Below are 23472 nucleotides of genomic sequence, written 5' to 3'. Positions count from 1 at the left end.
ATCCCCTTGTATTCATTAGAAGGTTGTGGCCATCAGCCAAAAATAATGGTTAATGCATCCCAGAGCACATATTCTTTGAAATATCTTCTGAGACAGGAATTTATAGTATTGCTATAATAAAACTCAGATTTCAACATTAAAGTCTGTGTACTTGCCATACATCCCAGAATTATACAGAAAATTTGAACCATGAAACCCTGAGGAAACTGGGAAAATATGCAGTAACATCTAGCAAGAGGCCATTAGGACTTGCTTGTACCTTTAAGAACAACCTTAAGCAGTAGAGAAATCGCATATGATGTTAGACAGGTAGCAGCAATGGACCTAAAATAAATGACACTGAATCGCAAATGTGCTATTTTTTTGCACACTGAAATATAGTGATTTTACACTGGTCTGGAGTAGTTACTACCTTAGATAAGAAAAGATGGGATTGAGTCCTGACTCTGCCCTCTCTTTGTCACTCCATGCCTCTGCCCAGCTCAGAGAAGGTTAGTTTTTTGCTCTGATGTAGTGGTTCACTGTGTGCCATACTATTCTTTTATATTTGGCTTGTTATTACGCATTCAAAGATTATTAAATATGTGATTTCCATCCAAAAGAGTACATATTAATCTTCTGCAGGAATTATAAAGTATTGCTTTTACAGACTAGAAACTGTAAAGCTTTTTCCTGTAAAGGAATAGAAGTACAGAGTTTGCCTAAAAGCTTGGAACAAACCTTCATTTACAAGACAAGGGAATCATTTTTATTCCACTACATGAATTCAGTGGGCTGCCATAGTCCAGTCATAATCTGTTATTGTTTCCCTGCAACCTTGTATTATTAATTTTTCTTTTTAATGAACTGTCCAGCCTAGTTTAGCTATGGGAACTATGATGGAGCTACAATATAAATGGTTTATGTCATGCCTTTGTCAAAAGGCTTTTCCCTGCAGCACTAGAATGTAATTGAAAAACCATTTTAAAATAAAGTAACTAAATGGTTGCAAATGCAGCTTGTCAGGAATAAAATGGGAATATCCTTTGCATTACATTAGATTTTACCAGTCGTACCTTGTGTGACTTTATTGCTGTTTATAAAGATTAGTAAAGCCACATAAATTGCATATGTTAGCATGCTTGTATTAGCAAGTATTCCTGAAGGATACTGAAGACATTTTTAAGAAGTTTTTCTTCAAAGGTGATTTTCAATTATATAATTGGTTTGGTTAAGTACCTTTAAAGTACTAAATACACTAAATTTTTCTTTATTTTATAACATAGAGAATGTATGAGATGGCAAACAAGCTTCTGAACTTTTGTTGCATATGAAACCTTGAATGGCTGAGTTCATCATAATCTTTTTATATACAATATATATGTTCAAAGCACACAATGGATTATGTTTTCACATAAAATTATTTCTAATTCTGGTCTTAAAACCTATATAAACATATGCTTGCATAGAAGCAAAGTGAGAAGTGTAATACAGGATAAAGCAGGACATTGAAGTTGTAACACTTTTCTATTTAGATATGTAGGCCTCATTAAATGTGCTAGGACTGTAAAATATAACCACAATGAATCTACTGGCCATTCTCCAGTGACTGGGTACCCAAGCCCATGTTACAGCTCCAGATGAGCTCAGTAGTACCTTTCTGCCTGCCCTGTTCTTTGTTCCATTAACAATAGTTAAACATGAGTATTTTACCTTCTCAACTGTTTAATAATCTAGATATTATAACACAAAATTTGCATTCCTGCACAGGCACAGCTACGAGCAATTTAAGAAAAAATCCTTCAAAAGAAGAGAAGATAATTTAAGAAGCACATGTAAAGCATACAGAAGCAGGATGCCCAGGTTTACATGGTAATCGAGAACAGTGGTTCTTGTTCCTCCTCTTTTACAGGGAGGTACTTCACACGCCAAGCAGTCTCTCACAGTCACTCTGCAGGAAGCTTTCTTTCAGAAATTATTTGCTTGAACTCGGAAATGTAAAAAAGTCTCTGAAAATAGACACAACAGTTTCTCAGATAAGACATGAAGAAACCTTCAACAGGGACCCAGTTTGTAAATTCACTTATCTTATATACTAGTGAGAGCAATGGGCCTTTAAGTTTTCCTTTAATATTATTCTTCACAGTTCTTTAATTTGTAAAACTTAAATCTACTCTGAAGTGCAGCTTTGAAGCCAAGAATAAGATGACTAGAAAGAGGCCTGAACTAAACCTTGAAGTGAGATATAAGAAAATGCCAGAAGAGGCAAACTGAAACTGCGGTGAGAAAATCCACATACCAGTACATGGAGTGGAGACTCAGAGAAACTGAATGTGTAACTAATTTAAGATGTTTCTGCTATGTCTTCCTGAGACCCATATATGAATTTGAAACCTAGTCAGGAAGTCTTCGGTCAGACCAAACTCTAATTTCATTCACTTGAAAAGCTGTATCTGAACAAGAATTGAGCATTGTTTGCAAAATTTGGCGCTTGTTTTTAGACAGGATAAGAATCTCACATGCTGAGCTACAGCTATTCCTCAGAAGGAAAGGAACTTGCACATTTCCACCTAAGTTAAATTGAATGCTATTTGTGTCACTGTCAAATACACTCTGTTTCAGCTTGAATACTAATAGCTGCAGTCTACCTTAACAAGTCAGCGAATACCATAAACATATATCCTATATAGCTGCTCACAAGGATGTTTAAAGTATACAGGCCATTTGGTTGCCAGAAATAAGATCATCATCATTCAAGGACATTTACAAAGAAACGAAGCATCTGCCAAACAGAACTTGACTGCACTGAATGAAAAAATTGTTGATGAGTCAGCTAGATAAAGAGTTTTAATATCCTGGCTTTGTACTCTTTATCCAGATAATTCAGGTGGGATCATGCCTTTGAGTCTGTAAAAATGATAGTATTTACATATTTATTATCTATTACATTTAATCTGTTTCTCTATTATTTTTTTTTTTAAAGCATGGAAACACCTTTAAGTGTACAATTCTTACCTCTGTGGAATCACTGGTTTCAGTGATAGCACAACTGCAAGCCACAGATGATATGAAAAATTAAAGTCATCATAGCAGCAGATACGACTATTTTTAGGTCTAGAGTCTCCCATAATTTTCTTTTTCCAAACTTTCCGCAGCCACCTTCTCTAAAGCATAAGGGTCACCACTAACTTATTTTTCTAACCCAAATCTGAGTAGTTAGATTAAGCTTGGTGGTATCGTACAAAATACCAGAGAAATAAACCAAATATGGAATTAATCACTTATTCATGTAGGCCTAGAATAAGGAAAGTATGAATCCATTTGACTTGCTAAAACTAAGTTGGAAAACTAAATATTAGAAAATTCCTTACATTTCTCTTCCTCAGTACTATACTGCTGTAGTTTTCAAGAGGTCCTATGATGTTTTAAGCAAGAAATTAAACAAATGCGATCCAAAAATATGTACCGTGTCAAACTGTGCTTTACGAACATAGCAGGATGGTCAGTGACCTCCAGCATCAGTTCTCCTGAGTGACAACCAAGACCAATGGATAAACTCTACCTTGCATGAGAAAAAGCGGCAGACAGCACTCAACAGGCGAATGATTAGTCAATGAAGAAATATTCCATATATTGTACAAATATTGTAGACACCTTAGAAACAAAAGCCTAGCTGTGCATATCTGACATCACTCAGAAGATCACACACTTTGATGTACTACTTACCTTCACCCACTGGAAACTTGTTGCCAATTTATGTAGCATATTCCGCACATTTGAAATGCCACTTAATGAGACTGTGATGACAATGCAGATGTAAGGTTTCTGCTGCCACTCATCCAGTAGTTCAGTTCTGGCTACAACAAATGAAAAAGCGCATTGAAATCCAGCACAATATTGGTACCAGAACAAAAGAAAACTAAAGTCTAGCCTACAAACTATCACAGTAGCCTAAAAAGCATTTGAAGACTAGCAAAACAAATACTCAGTGTGATCTATTATTATGTACTGATGTAGACACTATATTTCTGATGTTCATTTGATACATTGATAAAGTCTTAAATGGGTACTAAATGAATTTTAGGACTAGGATTCATTCTAGCCAACGAAATCAGGCTAGATTACCCAGTACTTTACATTTTTTTTTTAATTGAGAATTTACAGAAAGAATTATTGCAAAATAGCTTCTGTAATTTAGGTTGATACATGCAAATAAGTTTTTTTTTTTAGTATTAATTGTTAAAACTATTTCATTTATACCAATCCTCCATTTTATACTCACTTTTCACCTCCATTAGAGCAACAAAATTGCAAAAAATTATTTCAGCAGCACAGCCCAAATTTCAAAGTTGCTAGCAAAAGCATTGAGGAGAAATTAATAGACATTCACTGAATATTACATATCCAATATTGCAGTATTACACAAATATATTTCACACTCCATCAAAGGAAGAAATAATGTCACATGGCTTCTATTGCCGGTTGTGACTGCAGATATGTTGACTCATGTTTTTTCAAAAATCTGTGATAAATGTTCAATAAAAACCACATTCCTAGAAAGCAAATTTTGCTAAGGTGAGCTCTCTCAAGTGAGGTACTTTTTGTGTGATGACCCAGTCAGTAACATATAAAGCATTTGTTTTATAAAAATACTCTATACATTCAATGTATTTATGCAGTGTGCTATGAAATACATATGGCTTTTTAAAATATTCTCATTTTCCATACAATCTTCTGTCCCAAAGGAATCTTTTGAGCTAATTCATAATTAATATGAATGAATGAAAAGAAAGACTAAAACTAAATAAACCTTCTCATTTTGACAATTTGTTCAGTATCTTTAGAGATAACGTCTTTACAGATGACTTTGTAGATGATTAATTTCTGCCCAAGACATTTGAAGTTGCTTAAATAAGTATTTCTCAAAATCTCCTCCTACATATCCTTGTTGCCTATTTTTTTTGAGATCTTTTTTGCTTTTAAGAGCAGCAAATGGTTAACTGATACTACCATTCCTCAATCTAACCTGCTTCACTTTTAAGCTTTTTCCTGTGCATATACCTACTAGCAGTGAAGTGCCCATGCACATAAAATTTAACTGTCAAGGCTCCATTTTCTGGTTACACTGCATTTAAACAGACATCAGAGATTACAAATCAATATTTTTTTCAGCACTAATCACTATTTGAAACAAATAAATCATATTAACATGAAGCAAGGAGAAACTCCTCCAGATATAAATTTTCAAGAAAAACATAATCCAAAACTGCTGAATGATTTCCATCATTGCAGCACAAGAAATAGTTCAGATGATGAATTGATTTGGGGGTATCAGACATTAGTTTTACACATATTATCTTTTTTATTTTCTTATTTTCTGCTGCAGCTAAACATAGTTTCAATAGTAAGGATTTATTTACTCTATAACCTTTACAAAAAGCAGAAAAGCCAAAAGAAAAACATCTGCTGCATTTACAGAGGGCTGTTTCAAAGTCCAATTATAATCACAAGAAAACTAAATAAAATAAAATACAACAAAATAAAATACATTAAACAGTTTTCCAATGTTCCAAATAGATTTGACACAGTGGCATTTTACATCAAATCTCCTAGCAAGATTTTTATTTTATTTTATTTTTTTAAATAAGCTGTGGCTTCAGAGTCAGTTTATACAAAGTGACAACTAGAACAATTTTGAAATGTTGCTAGTTAGAGGGGAAAAAAAAACAACGCAAACCTATTGTCACTATGGTAATTATTTCACAATGCCTGATGTTAAATGGGCAGTCCTGTGGCCTAAGAAGCAGCTGAATCCTGCATTGTCCTTGCATGATAAAAAGATTTGAAAGTCTGAAAAGCAGAGGAACGGAATCTCACAGCTTCTTAGACTTCGCTCTGAAAGAGCCATTGTAACATCATCATAAATCCTGGGCTCCCCAAGCACTTGACAACTAAAGCAGTGGACAATAGAATTCTTGTGTTGAACAAAACACTCCTTGTCTGCCAAAGGGTTTATCTGCTTCATTTACAAATGTCTTTCATTGTACCAAAATAATTCCCTATTAGAAAAACTATTAGAAACAGCACTAAATAAATATTCACAGCTTTGTGGTCCATTTGGCAAAATGAATGAACGAATATAATCAAGAAGCATGTAAAATATGAGATATAAATCAAGGACACCCAAAATAACCCCAAACCGCTCTTTTCTTTTCCTCTCTATTTTTCCCCTTCCTTATTGCATGGAATTACACTGAATACACATTTGTGTCTATAAAAAAGACATAGGTACATCGCATCACTAAAAAAAGATTCAAAGTATTAGAAAACTTCAAAGATCTCATATCTGAGCAAAATTGTACCCAGTGTCTTTTTAAAGTTAAGTATTTCCAGAAGAGCAATTACAGAAGTAAACTTGGGAACATATCTGAGAGTTTAATGAAATAGAGACAGAATACTTACACTCATAAAAGGATTTAAACTGTGAATTTATAGCTACACATTTAGCTCCCTGTTAGTGAGAGGCATTAGGGATCAGTTTCTGAGTTGCTGCCAGATTATTGCAACTTTTTCAATCCCAATAAAAATTCTAGCAGCTATCACAAAAATGAAAGAGACCAAAATATTCCAAATATATATATATGCAACTTCAAAAAGCATTTCTAACATAGTCAGAATTCCATTTCATAAGGTTTCCACGTAAACAGTTATTTGCTTACAATTTATTAGAAAAGTGCTTATGGAAAGACAATTTACACCATGCACAATTACTAAGGACAAACGTTATTAATCTAAAGTATGGCTCGAACAAACTGTACTGACCATATTCAAAGTGCCAGAGTAATATGTATGGCTGAATTAAAATCTGAAGTAGTTGAAACTGCTTGACTGAATTATTGATCATTAATTACTCAAATCCAATATGGAAACAATATTTTTACACAGCCCTGGCAAATAGGCTGAGTGGCTGAATCTCTTTTTTCCCTGTGTTTAATCACTACAAGCCTATAAAACATAGAGGTATTTCTAACCTGCATATTGAACAGATATTCAAGTGGGAAAATTAAATATTCAGAATGTACATAATAACCAATAAGAATACTGTTAAAATGTAAAAAACCAAAAAGAGTCTAACAGCATTTAAAATAAAAATAACATAACGAGGTTTGAGCTTATAATCACAAGACAGAATCCGAGATATAGGAATATGTGAGCTTTCCATGGTTTCTACCATGAATTTGTAGTTTGACCCTGCCACACACCACTTAACCTTGGAACCATTTCTAAAAGAAAAAAAAGCACACTATAAAACATTTCACCTATGAAAAATGTACTAGCCAGTATAAAAATCAGAGGAGAGAGACCTCAATTCAACCTCCCACAGGCCAGCTGAGTATCTCTACTGTTTGGATGCAAAGCTTCAACATTTTTTCTCTCACCATCTCTCCTCGGTGAATAATTAACTGTTCAAGTCAAGTAACACAAATCCATACATGCAGTAACCAGTATCCATCCTAGAATAATGCAGGTGGGAAGGGACCTCTGGAGGACATCTGGTCCAACTTCACCACCTAAAGCAGCACCAATATAAGTTACTTTAGGTTATTAAGGCTGTCACTTCATTAATGTTAATAGCTGAAATTAACAGCATGACAAAGGTCACAGTGTAGACATGAACACTTTAAGGGCTTACCATCTTACGCTGAAAGATGTTCATATGAAAAGAAATACAACAAAACAAAGGGTAAGAATTGCATTAGAAAGAATGCAATTATACCTGCCTTATAAATACATATGTGTGAATTACAGGGACTGTTGGCAGGTCAGGGCCAGTGACTTGCATACTGTGATACTGTGATACTTTGATACCTGACCAGATTTCTGAGTCAGAAGACATCTGAAAAGCTGTCTGTGCTCCTGAGCACCTAGAACACCTTCAGCATACTTAAGGTGCACCTCTATTTGCGCAGCAGTGATGGAGCACACATTTTCTCTGTTACTGGCTTCCACCACCATGATAGTTCAGCTTGTTTTTATTATCACCTGGTTCTGAGGTAGGCAAGTGTTAGTGTCCTACAGCAGAGTTCAGTCCTGGAGGAGCTAAGTTTTCAACCTATGGTTTGCATAAGGCCTTCATAAAATGAAGCTTGAAACCAAATTTTGAACCACACAGTTGTACCATCCTGTACCTTCCTGCAGAAGGAAGGACCTTGCCACACAGGGGAGTGGCTTGTGGAAGGCAGGACATGTAAGAAAGTCAGAACACACAAGGATAACACCTAAGAGCTGCAGAAGTTTCACACAAATAAAGTTCTTTTCAAAGCAGGTAAACAGCCTCTTTCTCTTTCTTATGAACTATTCTGATTTTACATTATACTTTCTCCAAAAATATTTTCTCTTGGTATTCCCATACCTTCACAATGCTGTTGAGGGCTGACTAACATGCAGCAGATTGCAAATGGCACAAGCAGGGAATTGGTGAGACTGACTTCTTATAAATCCTTTGTATCGAAAAGTAGTTGACTGTCCTGAGTACTAAGCTGCTAGACATGGGAAGACATGAATGATGGCAAAAATCAACAAACTGAAAACCAGATTAGCTGTATGTTATCACAAGGGACAAAAATACATTTTAAGGCTTCTCAGAATATTAAAAGACTGCAGACTGATGACCAAATCTCATCTGTTCAAGGCCAAATTAAATAGCAGTAAGAGAAAAGGTTCATGTGAATTCACAAGGATCAAATTAGCTCCACTTAAAAAAGCTATTTACAGACACATGAGCGCCCAGGCTCTGCACACACTCAATATAATATGACTTTATCAGGGTTTTTTTTTGCTTTTGGGTCACAAGTGCCTGGAGGTAAATGATAGACCCTTGAGGATAAAGTCTGTATTAATTAGCTTCATGCTGCTTCAGTCCCATCCTATCCAGGTACTTAGAATACAAGTGGATTGGGTGGCCTGAAGGCAGGTATGTTCTGTCATTTTAAATATCATAAATCAAGCCTTCCAATGTTTCCAACTTCCTTGAGTTTCTTCTAAAAAGTAAATTTGGAAGAAGAGGATCCACAGCAAGTAGACACATACTTTTTCTACATACATATGCATGTAAATAAATTTTAATAAAACACTTTATATAACTTTTTCATGCTTTAAAAAGAAAATATTCCTGTGTACTTCGCTGCACATAATTTGAATTCCCTGCATCTGGAAAATGTCTTCATTTGTCCTCTAAAAGCTTGACTTTTTATATTTGATGTTTAACACATAAACTTATGTTCTTGAGCCACCACCAGTAAAATGTGCATATATATTCTCTCTTGGGAAAACACATACATACAAAGCATTTAAAATCAACTGCCATTGCAAGAGGCACACAGAATTAATTCAAAGCCATCTAAGTCATCCTGTGACTCAATTTCCACTGGCAGCAGATGACAGAGACTACTAGAGTGGGATCTAGAAGATTTTTTTTTCCTGCTTGTTTCCTCCCCTTGCCATTTTCATATTTATATTCTTGCCTGATTTTCTTCCATTAAACCCAAATGGACAGATCCTTCCTCTGGAGAAAAACTATAACAAAGACTGCCTTCACTAGCATTTGGAGCTTTATTTATCTTATTTTTCTCTTCTGCCAATTTCAGTAGGTTGCTCTCTATTTCTTTCCTCTGGCTTTCTTCTGCTCTCTTTTATCAATCTCTTCCAGTGACCTGAAAAAAAAAACCTAAAAATTGAGAGCCACTGAAGTATATGCTGAATGCTCCCATTAGTCAAGCTGTAGGGGACACACAGAAGTGAAAAAAAAAAAAAATCAGCTATCCTTTCAAAAAAGTCTTTATATAATGTTCTGCAAAATCATCCTGCTGGTTTCAGGTCCACTGGATACACCCAAGAAAGAATAATTCTGCGACATCAGAGATACCATTAAGGAGAATAGCATAGAATTCGTCCAAGAGACTCAAGGGAGACAGAGTTCTTTGGTCTTCCAGACATTTTTTTCCTACACCTTCTCCCTTTTATTAATAAATAAAGAAAAGAGGACGTGTTAAGAGTCACCACAGAGATCTGACATTTCTGAATTTCTGTGTGCCTCATACAACGCACTGAATATCTCTGTCAGGCTGGGAAAGATACATGATTCATTCTGGGAAACCTATTGCAAACCCAGCAAAGTACCTTCAAACATTTTTAAAGTTTTTTTAAAAAGTTTAATTCAGTCTTATTTCTAGACTGACTATACCTTTATCTCTATTTCACCCCATCCTCCTCCCAGACTCCCATAGGTCCTAGCTTGTCAAGATTTAGGGAGGGTGAAAGGAAGGGAAAATAGGTAGTAAGCTCATATTATATCAACGAAAAAGGATTCAGTCTCTGTCTTTTCCGTATTTCCTTTTGTGTTTTCTCAAACAACATTACACAGCTGGCTTCTCAACCAAGGACAAGGCAATGTCAAACACATTTGTTTGTCCATTAAACAGTCTTCAAGTGTTGACAGAAGGAAGCTTAAAAATTGAAGGCAGACAAACTAAACATTACTGATTCCAAATCTAAGCCTCTTTCAAAGATATATTTTGGTTTTGAGGACTCAACAATACTGACTAACTGGTGTTCTGAAACTATCCTCAACTATATAATTTTTAAGAAATGGTAATTAAAGATACAGAAAAGTGTCAGTGGCTGATAGAACTTGGAAGTTCTGATAGAACTTGGAAGATGTGCAAGAGCTAAGAGTATTTCATGGTGCCTGGTGTGAGGTTTCTACTCATAACTAAGACAACTTTCCAAAATTTCAGCAATGTTTATAGCAAGGATGATATAATTTCCCACCACGTATAACTTTAGGGTATTCCACTCCAGAAATGATAATATACTTGTACTTTTTATGGAGTTATTTTGCTATTTGGTAACATGCCCACCTATCTTTTCTTGAGAGCTGAAACATAAACACAGATCTGTATTTCAGCTGCATCACATAATGAAGTGCTTGTAACAGTGAAGTTCACAGCCAAAATTAAACAGAATATATGACAATTTTAATATTTAACATTTGTCTGCTATTCATTATGCCTCCCAAATACCGAGATGTTAATTTTCTGTAGTGTAATTAGTGTAAGCCACGAGCAAGTGCATTATGAAGTTTCTTCAAAACAATGATTGTGAAATAGAAATATGCATAACCAAATAACAGAGCAAGTGCTCTGCATATTCAGGAGAAATTGCATAATTAGGAAAGAATTCCTACTGACATCAATGGGAGTTTTGCCTCATGTAGATAGTCCTAGGTGTAATTAAGTCATTTCTTTAAATAATAATAAATGAGCTCCAGAGTGCTAAAAAAAACCCAAACCAACAACAACAAATAAACAAACAACCCTCCCCCTGTTGGTTGAAACTTGAGGACCTTTATGCACGATTGTAAATTATTTCAGAAATGCAGCTACTCTCTAAGTTTCAGTTACTTTCTTTTGGGTCTCGGCCAGGAGTGCCCAATGTTAACATATATAGACAAAAAGGACAACTGCATATGGAAATAGCCTAATGCCTAATAAAAATCAAAGATAACTTCATAATAATGAAAGAAGTCTCTTTGCCATCTGTGCAGACACGTGACTTTCTGGCAAATTAATGGAAAGGTCTATTTGCTTAAAGCTTATCTAAACCTACTTAAATGTAATCATTTTTATACGGCAGTAACTCTCTTCTTTTTCATCTGAACTGGACAGGGACGGAATATTCCAGGCCATAACTTAAGACTCCTTGGTGGCCTTGGGCAGATTTGCTGGGAGTATCTACACAGTATATTTCTGGCAGATGTGAGCTTTTCCTTCCCAAGTTCCAAGCTGAGTTGAAGCTGAATAAATGTGGTTAGCACAGCACACTGTGCCCAACCCACCAAATCCTACTGTGAGCCAAGGCATATGAGCTTGTGATCAGACCTGCTAATTCAGATTTGGCACTGTGATAAACATGTTTGCGTAGCTCTGGTGGGCTGAGATTCCATCTGCCAACAATAAGACTTTGCCGACATGCCCTCTGCTCCTCAGCTCCATCACTAAAATGGAGATAATAATTAACACCTGTATCTGAAAATGATATTGTGAAGGTAAGTTAATTTAGTCTAACAATGAATGTTAAGATGTTCTAAAACTAGACTCATATAGCTGTATAATTACTACTTAAGGGAGTAAACCTTTTTGCATATTTATGCTGTGGAACTGAGCCAAAATAAGGTTCTATGCATACTGTATAATCAATTTGGTGAGCTCTCCATTTGCATAATATAAATAGATGTTCGCATCTTTGGTATTATCTTCAGGTTCATAAGACTTATGAGTATTGACAACTCATCTAAACAAACCTCTTGTTTTCAGAAAGTATTGACCTAAGTGAGTTATATGGAAACAAGTCACCTAATAATTTTACCTAAGAGTGTGGACAACTTTGCTTCAATACCTTGCTCATTCTCCAGTCAGTACTCACAGCAATTGTAAATTATAATGTAGTCCTTTTTAACAGACAGCATTCTACATGGTAAATTATGGTTGAACACTTCAGAAAATTCACTTGAGAAGTTTCAAATGACAATAATATGCTTCCATACTCCGTTTTTAAAAAAGAAATCTAATTATTCATACTGTCAATCTCACACAAAATGTTCATTTTTTTACATTACTATTTACTTATTACTGTAACTGTAGTGCACAAAGTAAGGCAGAGGATGAGAAATAAACCACAGAAACTCCATTAAATGTTGAATTGTAAAATTTTTCCTTTTATATTTTGCATTTTATTCTTCAGGGCACAAGAATTTTCCCAACTACTTTTGAGAAAATAAACCTCAACAATCTCCCACGTCAAGACAACATAATTTTATGAGTGGATACATAAATTATCTTCTAAAATACTTTGTGAAGAAATATCTTGTGGTATTGAGAAATACACAATGTTGTAACTCAAAAGGTCAAGATTTTATGATTTAAAACATCTCACATCCATAAATATGGTACAATAGACAAACAAAAATGACCAAAAGTTTCAAGTTTCAGGGCAAAATCCTGTGCTGCAGATAAATTTAGATGACAACAGGGAAGCCCATACATCTGTATATCATCAGAGCAAAAAACCCTTTCAAAATGCACTGTAAGATTCCCACACACATGCTTGTACTGGAGCACTGTGTAACTAAGGCAAGACACAGTCACGCACTGCTCTCCTGTTGTATACAATAATCCACCCATTTACCCACGCTTGCATGGTGCAGGCATGGCCTCTGGAAACACATAAACCTGCAAAGCTGTACTTTATGCTACACGGATGTTAATAATCACCTTAGAAACATAAAGTAAGATTGCATATTATCAGAAATAAGAAAGACAGGCAGTTCGAAGTGGAGCTGTTACCTCATTCCAGCAGAGAAATATTTCAATTAATTAAAAATAGTAATTGCAGGAAAGGATACTTACAGGGAAGAAAAAAATAATCCAAAGCATCAAAGAGCTTTGGGAGCATAAGTTCTTTTGGAAGTCTTAAGCTCTTTCATGATTAAATCACACAGACTTTGAAAAAAACTTGTGATCCTATGCATATTCCCCCAAAATGGTGAGCTGAAAGTGTAATAAACCCACATGTGCAATAAAACTTAAGTGGAACTTTCCACTACTTTTCAAAAAAATGTCATTTATTTTAATTTCCAAAATCAGAGCCAGCAGAATATTTACACTTTAAACTGTACACTTACACAGGTAGGGAGGAGATTGCTGTCTGAGATCTCATATATACAGGGTTGAATGACTGAATAATTACCTTAGGGACATGCCAAGCTCAGCACCAGCCAAGAAACAGCACATTGCACCATACCTCTGGTAACAGATGTACCCGCTCTCCCATGGCAGGTCAGGGGCTGTAGAGGAACCTAGACTTGCCAAACTCAGCTCTGAGTAGAACAGAGCAACTTGTGAAATAGAAAAGTTTAGCTGTCTTGGGGAAAAAGAAGAAACAAAAGAAAGACTTCAAAATTAAGCCAGAAAGCTCTGAAAAGCCGGCAGGCTCCTATGTTAGCCATATGCCTTCATATGTCTGTTCAGTGGGAGTGCTAGAGCTCCTGCTGTTCCATTCTTCACATTTTAAAGAAAACGTTACAAGGCCACAAGGACTCACAAACATTTGTTGACATTTCTTCTGGGTCAGCCTTAGGAGGGCTGCAAGAATTTAAACATATGGCAGTATTTAGTTGCATGAGGGAATGGGTTGTTTCAGAGAAAAGCAGCATTTAGCTCCAAAACAGTTTCATCTACCATAAAGGTTTTAATGTTATTTTTCTTTTTGCCAAAGTCCAAACTTATCTCATTATATTTTCACATTATACTTTTTAAAGCAACAGGAGCTTATCAGTGGAGCTACTATTATGAAATATTTCACAATATTTTCTACTGTCCTCCACACAAATAATATCTTGATCTGGGGTTCCAGATCAAATGGATTTGATGCACATTTAGATTTAGATTGACTACTGAAATAAAATCTACTTCTCAACCTTGTCAAAGGACACAGAACCTTTGCCATTTTGAACCACAAGATTATTTGAATTGGATTCTCAACACGTTTCAGGAGGCCTATGTATATATTTGCAAAACAGAAAAATAGGATTTCTAAAGCTTTATCTTGTACTCAGATAACACTGATCCAAGTCAGTTGCTAACAAAAGTACAATAGCTCACTTGCTGGCATTCTTTATACCTTGCTGTTAAAAAAAAATTACATTCTGCAGAGTTGTCAGAGCTGAGGTTTGTCTCAAGCAATGAGTAAAGGGCAGCAGGATGTTAAACTCACTCAAAACCACAAAGGGAGCACACCTGACACATGTATACCAACTGGGCTGCAGCATCAGGTGTGGATCATAGTAATCTACATCACAAGTAAAGGTAACAGCCCTGTGCAGACTGTTTTTGGTTCAATGTTTATTTCCTTCGATATTACAGCACACTAAGGAATGAGTCTTCACCACCCTTTTCACCTGCATGCTATTAAATAAGCCACAATCTTGTTTGTTAATTTTATGGCACAGTATTTAAAATTAGTCATTTAAGCAGCTGAACTGAAAGGTCATGCATGGAAAACAGAGATGCAAGGGCCATCCTCTGTTAAAAAAACATGTTTATTTTTTCCCAAACTATACAGCAGACATAGTTTTTAAAAGGCAGCTCTAATCCAGAAATTATGCTTTTCCTAAACTGTTCTGTTAGCTAGTATCTAATATAACACATTGACTAACATGAACCAGAGGTTGTCAAACAAGCTATGAGTACTTGGAAGCATCCACAGGTGTTAGGAGTACTTGTGTGCATCCTTACACCCATCCTTTCCTGCTGGGCAGAGGCAGAGTCATGCCCTGCACCAAGAAGGGACTGGACGGCAGGGTGGGCTGGCTGGGGTTTCCAAGTGTTTGCCCCAGCACATACCTCAGGAAAAGCTAACATAAAGACTGAGAGACCATGGGTTTTGGTAGGATTTCTGTGCAAGCAGGCATGCTGCAGAATTTTAAAACAATGCTCCCTCTGGTTTTGGACAACTTTTTGAAGCCTAAAAAGGAACCCAACATTATTTTGATGAAAAAAAGAGTAAGAAATTAATTTATAAATTACTGAGATGGGTAAAGAAATTTTATAGACATTATAAGAGAAAAGTAAGGCTGTCTAATTTTAACAAGTATAGTGCACAGATAAATAAAACATATGGAAGAGGAAGTTTAAAAGATACATGTAGTATATGTATGGGCTTCCTCAGGAGCCCATAGCTGGCAGCAGGCAGGGCTAGGTGCACTATCTGCATTGTTAACCAGACAAATGAAAGTTGCTTATATGTGTTATTTTAACCCAGTTATAGACTAGAAAACTAAATCTTCTGGAATTTGAAATGAGTCAAAAATTTTGTGGATGTATAAATTATGTGAATAAAAATTCAATGTCAAGTTACTTTTACCTAACTTTCATACTCATAACAAAACTATCCAAATTTGCTTAGAGATATAGCGATCCAAACTCCTGTGGACTTTGCTGTTCTTGAACAACAAAGCATATTACATTTCATAAAGCTTTGGAAAAAAAAAAAAAGTTTTTCTAATCTTGCGAAAATTAATTTGACATTTCCTGAAAGTTGTTACTGACATCTAACCTTTATCCAAAATTACCTTTTATTCTAAACCATTCAGTAATAAAACTGCATGAGGTATTCTGATACTAAGGGAAGGTAAAAAATGAGTTTCAGAATCCAGTAACCAGCAGTGATCACAACCAGAAAAACAAAGATTGTTATGAATAAGAATCAGTAATTTCAGAGAAAATGGTAAATCAAACAATTATTGTTAGTCACCACAAAACATGGTGACCTAGGGATGGAATGATTTGTGCTCAAAAGCTGAAGGCCAAAGGTCCTAACTGTATGGAAAACACATTTCATGAAGAAACTAGTGTCCTTGATGGAAATTGGCTGCAAAGATTTTAGTCAAATGCACATTTGATGCACTAAATAAAAACTAGTAGTTGAAAACAAACTAACACAGTAATGCCCAACCTTGCTGCTGAGCTAAGGGTATGTGAGCCAGACAGATCAAAAGATCAGCAGCATGGGAAAGAGAACAAAACAATGAATAAAAGAGACTGCCTGACTCACTCCAACATCAGTAAGAAAATGCCATCAGAGAGGTGAAGCCATTAGGTTGTAAGTAAAAGGTTAAAAATAAGTTTTATGTATCCAAAGAGTTGCAGGAAGTCTTAACTGCAAACTTTTCATTGCTTTCAAACCAAGGCTGTAAAGCAGTTAAAGCTATAAATTTTAAAGAAATTTTTATAATGAAATATTTATACAAGCACTTGATGTGAGATTCACATTCTTGCTAATATGACAGAAGGCAAGACACACAAGTCCATTTTTACCTTTGAGTAACGCAAACAGTGACAATATTTTAAGTACTTCTGTGTGAGGAAAAAGGTGTCTTAAATTCTTGAGCCTACAAATTGACAAAATTTTTCAAAGAGGGGCAAGATGGATCCAGTTTTCAGTCTGGACAGAATATAAACAAATGCAAAACTAAAGTATGCAGCTCGGAATAGCAGCAAGGCAGTATTGAGTGGGGACATCCTACAGGAGTGCCAGTTTTCTGTAGGTTGCTGTTGACATGCTAAAGATTTTCCCAAACACTTAAGTTCAGAACAGCGTGCAGGGCAATGGGCAATGTCCAGGCAGGCTGCTACAGGGAGCCAGTTAAACTGTTCTGCCTAGGCACAACAGTCTGTCTTGTGCTGTGCTGCAGAACCAGCGTGATTTATCATGGGGTTCACTATTACAAGTCTTTGTCTTACACAGATGAGCAGCCGTGCTTTGGACACTTGGAACCAGTTTAGCTGTCAGTTTTATTGAGGAGAACCTAATTCAAATTATCTGAAAGCAGAGAAGAGTTTGTTTCATATTTAGCTACTTACCCTTATTTAATTCCTTCCTCTTTTACATGATAAGAAATCGAAGATATTCTGATACAGCCATAAGCAATTATAAAAGTTATGCAAACATTGCCATTGCATCTATAAATATAATATTACTTGCTTTTATCAGATTCACACACTTTCAGATTCCTTTTCTGCAAATATTTCCCTGAATTCAGATTATCAAGCATGTTTGCTGAAACAGCATATTTTACTTAACCATTCACACAGACTTTCAACTGTAATTGCTAATATTAATGTCAGAAACCTAACTCAAAGAAATACACATCCATTTAGGAAACTGAAGGGTATCACGTTACTTGTACATACCATCAACACAACTCAAAATGCATCAAATGCCTAGCAAAAATTACCAAAATAAAATATGATTATCTTAACAACACATTAGTGATTGTGCAATTCATCTACTGAGGTGACAAAAGCTGATGACACACAACTGTTTGCTTAATATTTTGCTGAAATTAATTTTCAAATAATATATTAGTAACTATTGCATTAACATATTGCCAATGGTAAAGCAAGATTACCATCAATTAATGAGTTAATTTGTTACAAATTAACTACCCTCCTATAAAAAATACTTAATCTCAACTATATATGTATATATACAGAATGTTGCTATATTAATGGATTCATAATGCTTTATTCAAAGACACAATTCTGGAATGCACAACTGAAAATTAAGTCAATGTGGTTTAATATTGTTCTTTGTAGACCTAAAGTACCTCCAGATGAAATCAATGCAAGCCAGTTAAACAAACGCCCTTGTCAGCTACTTTTTTGTGCCTTAACATATTAGCCATTCTTTTCATGAAATCAATATTTATTAATGATTTTTTTATTTCATTTTTAAAAAACTGCAACTGTTTTTGAAAGTCTCCAAATGTATACTGTCTTCTGCAGTACATACAAACATGTAAACAAAAAATATTGACTACCAAGTTCATAATTACAACACATTTTCAACTGCTACACTCCTACATTATTCTTTGGTCAATATTTGTATTCCTTTGCCTGCTTGATGTGAGGATACAGTTATTTGTAGAGACTTTCATCCAACAAAGCTACCTCTGAGGCAGTGTTTGCTGTTATTGCTTAGTTTTCTTAATACAACGCATTCATATAAACATGCTTCCATGCATCACCATCAGCAACACAACCATGACAAATCCAAAACCTCAGAAAGATTTCTACTGTATCTAGCTACATCTTTCATTTATATGAAGGGTTATGTAACATCAAAAGGCCTAATTAATATTAGATAGTTGCAAAGCTTCTTTACCTGTCTGTGTTCATTTCAACGATTTGTAATAAATATCTCAAGATTTTTTTAAGACAGACACTGGGTGGCACAGTATGTGCTAACTTCTGTTTGAACTTCTCATACCATGGCTGATACGTGTTGTGAGCCAGGTACTGTAGCAATATATAGATATTTAGATACATCATAATAAAAAAAACGGTAAAGCTTGGTTCCATGTGACGTTATGTGTTCCGTTCATTTGTTTAATTTATAAATTCTGATAAAAGGAGAATACGTAACCATGATTTTATAGCAAGTTAGGAGCATCTGGTAGGATAAACTGTAATAATCACAGTTAGAATTTCTCATTATCTATGTCCAGTCGAATGCCCAACATTTCTGTTGTCAAACCTGAACAAACTGCAGTCCAATTTTTAGCAACAATTAGCTACAGTTAGAAAACTTGGTGGCCTCAATGAAAAACATCGCAAGTGAGGTTCTGAAATTCCCATCACTTGGGCTGAAATGCAGATTTGGTCAAGGTAATTTTAATTGAAACAAAGCCTAATAAAATATATCAGCTCAAGCAACAATTATTTTTATTATCCAATATAAATGGCTTTGCTGTACTGAAACAACAAATATAATAAGAGCTATTCAGACATTTAATTTATATTCAAAATTTAGTCCCTCAAAATTAGGAAAAAGTAAGCAAGCCAAGCACAAGTTCAACTCACCACTAGAGTTTTTGAGAGATCAAGCAATTCTGATGTACCACCAGTACTACTCTGTGATCCTGGCAAGATACTAGCAGAAGCTCAGTTTGATTTGGAGCACCTCTGTGATATCTAGTAAGCACTTCATCCTCCTTCATTGCCATTTAGTACAATCCCAAATAAACTGCATATGCTTCACGAGTAAATTCTTTCTGCTCTTGGGAAGGAAAAACTCCAATTTAGTAAATTGATATTAATATTTTTACAGTCTTAGATTAAACACTAGCATGTTTTCAGTAATAATTTCTGTTCACATTTTTCTCGGGTAGTTTTCAGCTGGAGATAAAGCATCTTGCAATTGCTATCTGTTTAAGAAGAGCTAAGGATTAACCAGCTTTGGCTGGAAGGCAAGATGAATTTGACTGTATCTCTAAGAAACCACAACTTTTTCTAGATGTCCAAAATGTCATTGCTAGGCTCTCTTCAGCACAGCCATTATGCCAATATGGCACCCTTCTTTCATCCCAAGCTAAGATAGTTTTATGTGCTTTAAAATATATGTTTTTTTTTAATTTATCATTTTCACAACCTTAGGTATCTTTATAACGTCTGCATTGGTCATCCTTTTCCAGTTTAGGCTTACCTCATCTTATTCCTAAATCCCCAAAGCAAAGGATATGTTTTTCTTAATTCATGTTATTTTTCTGTGTAAAAAGGTGACAAAAATAATAAAATTCAAAGCATTCTTTCAAATATAGAGCAGAAACAAATATATGTAACATACAAAATTCAGTCAGAACTCACTCTCATACACAAATAAGAAACCAAATCTGTACCCCATTTTCAGTAAATCTAATTTTTTTGAGAAAGAAGAACAAAAAAATCCCACAACCAGGAATTCATGCTAAAGGACAACACTACCGAAAAGGATATATTTGTCAAGCACTTTTCTCAACCCAACAGCAAAGAAAAGATCTAGTGTCAGCCAATTCTCACACTGTATTTATTTTGATTTGTGCTGAATCTCCACATTATACATTCACAGATACATTATATAAACCAATAACAGTGATGAGGAAATAAACCCACAAACAATTCCATAGGAAGGAATGCTCTTCATGTTTGTAGCTCATCACTTGCATATTTTCTCTACTTGCACATCTTCCTTAGTGTCTGACTTCTGCTTAACAGCTCTAGCATATCTCAACCTAAGAGAAAGGTAACCCATGATGGCTCTGACCTAAAGAATCAGCTCTCTGATTTTGGAAGAACAAGAACTTGGCATTGACAATTTCTCAGTTATCAGCAACAATAAGGTGCATTTTGCACAACAGAAAAATGCTAAAAAGCCATGGGTGATGCAGTAACATTAGCTTTCTTAGTGGGCAAGCAGCAAAAGAGCTGTACCAATTTAGCACTTTTGTCCTCATGCAACTGCTATTGACACATCCATAGACTGATCTGTAACAAATGTCTTTTTTTACTTATGGTTTTTTCCTACCTTTCCTTAAACAATCATACCTTCAGACACAGTGAAAAACACCCCAAGTTTGGACTAAATATGTTTTGCTCTTAACAGCCTATGCTCAGATGTATGGAGCATGGTGCTCAACTGTAAGCACTACAGATTGTATCGCACTGTGTATGAATGATGTATATGTTCCACTAGCAATCTACTAGTGACATTTTCAAGATAAGAAGCCATCTATTTTGCTAACTTTATGTTGATGCATATAGTTAACTATAAGTCTTTCTGCAGGTTCTGAATTGAAGGTCACTGTTGGCCATACTCGGTTGTAGTTAGACTGCTACTCATATCCATGTGTTTTTACTCTCCTGCACAAGGTTTTTATGCAAGAAAACTCTTCAGGCATTTAGATTACTTAGAATGGAAATTATTCCTGGTTTGACAGTAGGGCATATTTCCCTAAAGGCTCTTGATTTCTAAAACCATGTGCAAATATATCATAGGAGGTAGGCACAGACATCTTGTAAAGTGTAAAGAGACAAATGACCAGGATAAATGCCATAAAACATGCCATATAAGGAATCCACAATGGTAGAACTATCCACATCTTTAACTAAGATCCCTCTAGATTAGCAAATGTGACGTTAACACATATACTCTATCTACAAATCTGTTTTGTCAGTTTTTACAGGACCAAAAATCCCTTTTCACTGACACCTTTTCCCATTACTCCAGAAATACATTTTTTTAAATAGAAGAAATTTTAGAGATGTCTAAATTAGCAATGTTTTACTTTCTCTGGCATCCTGAAAATGTGAGTGCAGCCTACATCAGCCAGAGATGCACAGTTTCAGTCTCTTCTCACTGATAACCATCTAAGACAAAAACCTGAGAATAGAAATATTTCAGCTGGTGAAAATGAACCATTTCTGCTATATGAGTTTTATCTATGAATGGATGAAAGCATTCCTTTGCCAACACACACTGTGGTGACAATAAGGACTGTTATTGATATGGATATCCTGGCACAACTATATCAGCAAACACTTTCTAGTGCAGAAGAAGACCAAAATAATTTCTACTAGATTTTTTTTTTTTTTTTTTTTTTTAAATCTTGAACAAAAAAATACTTTAAATGTAGAGCAGAAGATCTGGAGAGAGATAATTTCCTTAAAAGGTACCATCTTCTACTTTTGAAGCAATTCATGTTTTTTTTCTACCTAAAACTAATTACAAACACTAATAAAAAATAATTAAAAAAAAAAGTGATTTCAGATATTTTGCCTGTAAAGGCCACCTCTAGATTTGGTAGCTCCAGAAGTTTAATCTAGTGGATTTTTCCTATTTTCATCATGCTGAGCAGAAACAGCTAGTAATGACAGTACACAAAACAGAAGGCTCTCCCATTAACTACACATACATTTCAATGCATTCACATGGCTTCCAATATATTCATATATTCTGTCTTATACAGAAACAAGAGGCTGACAGAAACAAAAAATTGGAAACTAGATTCAGCTAAATCCAACTCACATGATGTGGGAGCTAGCAATTCCTCTTAAATTCAATCTTCCATATTATCAAAAGAAGGATTTGTTAATTATCTTGAAAACTCTTACATGAGTCATTTAGTAAGAACAGTAGGGGATGGTTTTCGTTTTCCTCTCAATTAAATTTTTTATTCCCCCCCCGGAAAATATTATATAAAATCACAGCAAGTCTGTCACTTTATAATTTTTCCTGGTTTAACATCTGAGAATTGCAACTATTTGGTCTATGAGTGAAATGGATACTTGGCAACATTACTTGTAAGAAAAAAAATAGAGAAAATAATAACAGTTCAAGAATGCAGAAAAAATGCACTGAAATTCTATAGAATAGTATCTGGAAAAATAGTTGAAAGAAATTATTAGCCTTATTGATTTAATGCTCTTTCTTTTGGAAAACATAACAGTTCCATGGGAGACTATCACAGTTAAGATTTACCTGAATTTTTTTTTATTTCTTATTCTGTGTTACCCTCACACCTCCCTGAAGAACAGTTTACTGAAGAAATAAAATATTTACATTTCCTCTATCTTAAATCTAAAGAAAGAGTCAGAACTGAATTAGTAGTATTGAACTTCTTGGGAAAAAAAAAGCAAAAAACAACAACAAAAAAAACAACTTGCAAAAAATAAAGGAAATACAGGGAACATCCTATGATCTCGTACACCACCACGAATATTCACAAAACCTATTTTTCAATGGTAAGGACAAGACTGGATTTCAACATAGGCCTATTATTCAAATATATGCCCCATGGTTTTCTCAGGCTCTAAGAATATAACAAATATATAATATTTGATTTGAAATAACACAAGAGCTATTTCATACAGGAAAACACACTGAAAAATAAAGGTTATCTTTTCCAAGCTGAAAGATGTCAAATAAATCAGAAAAGGATAACTGTAACAAATTCATCCTGAATTTTCTTGTTATCATATAATTTTGAGAAAAGTGTTGGTGTTCTTTTGCTCAAAGATGCCTTTTCCAATAGTGTTTCTTCCAACTTACTTAGAAGCA

General features: G+C 35.0%; 1 protein-coding gene across 3 annotated transcripts in view; it reads right to left on the bottom strand.

The window, feature by feature from the left end:
* Window positions 1-23472, bottom strand: part of CDH11 (cadherin 11) — an 81269-nt gene that overhangs the window by 38037 nt on the left and 19760 nt on the right. For 2 of the 3 annotated variants that reach the window (XM_062618257.1, XM_062618256.1), the window contains one exon: window positions 3706-3836. The exons of the other annotated variant lie outside the window; for it this stretch is intronic. The gene's annotated coding sequence lies outside the window, so the exon portion shown is untranslated. The remainder of the gene's footprint in view (window positions 1-3705; window positions 3837-23472) is intronic. 3 annotated transcript variants of the gene reach the window in all.

Source organism: Pezoporus occidentalis, unplaced genomic scaffold, assembly GCF_034315485.1.
Source record: "Pezoporus occidentalis ecotype Australia unplaced genomic scaffold, CSIRO_AGI_Poc_V1 ctg20, whole genome shotgun sequence".
Taxonomy (NCBI): Eukaryota; Metazoa; Chordata; class Aves; order Psittaciformes; family Psittacidae; genus Pezoporus; species Pezoporus occidentalis.
Note: the sequence above shows the minus strand (reverse complement) of the source record. Positions and strands in the feature narration are given on the sequence as shown.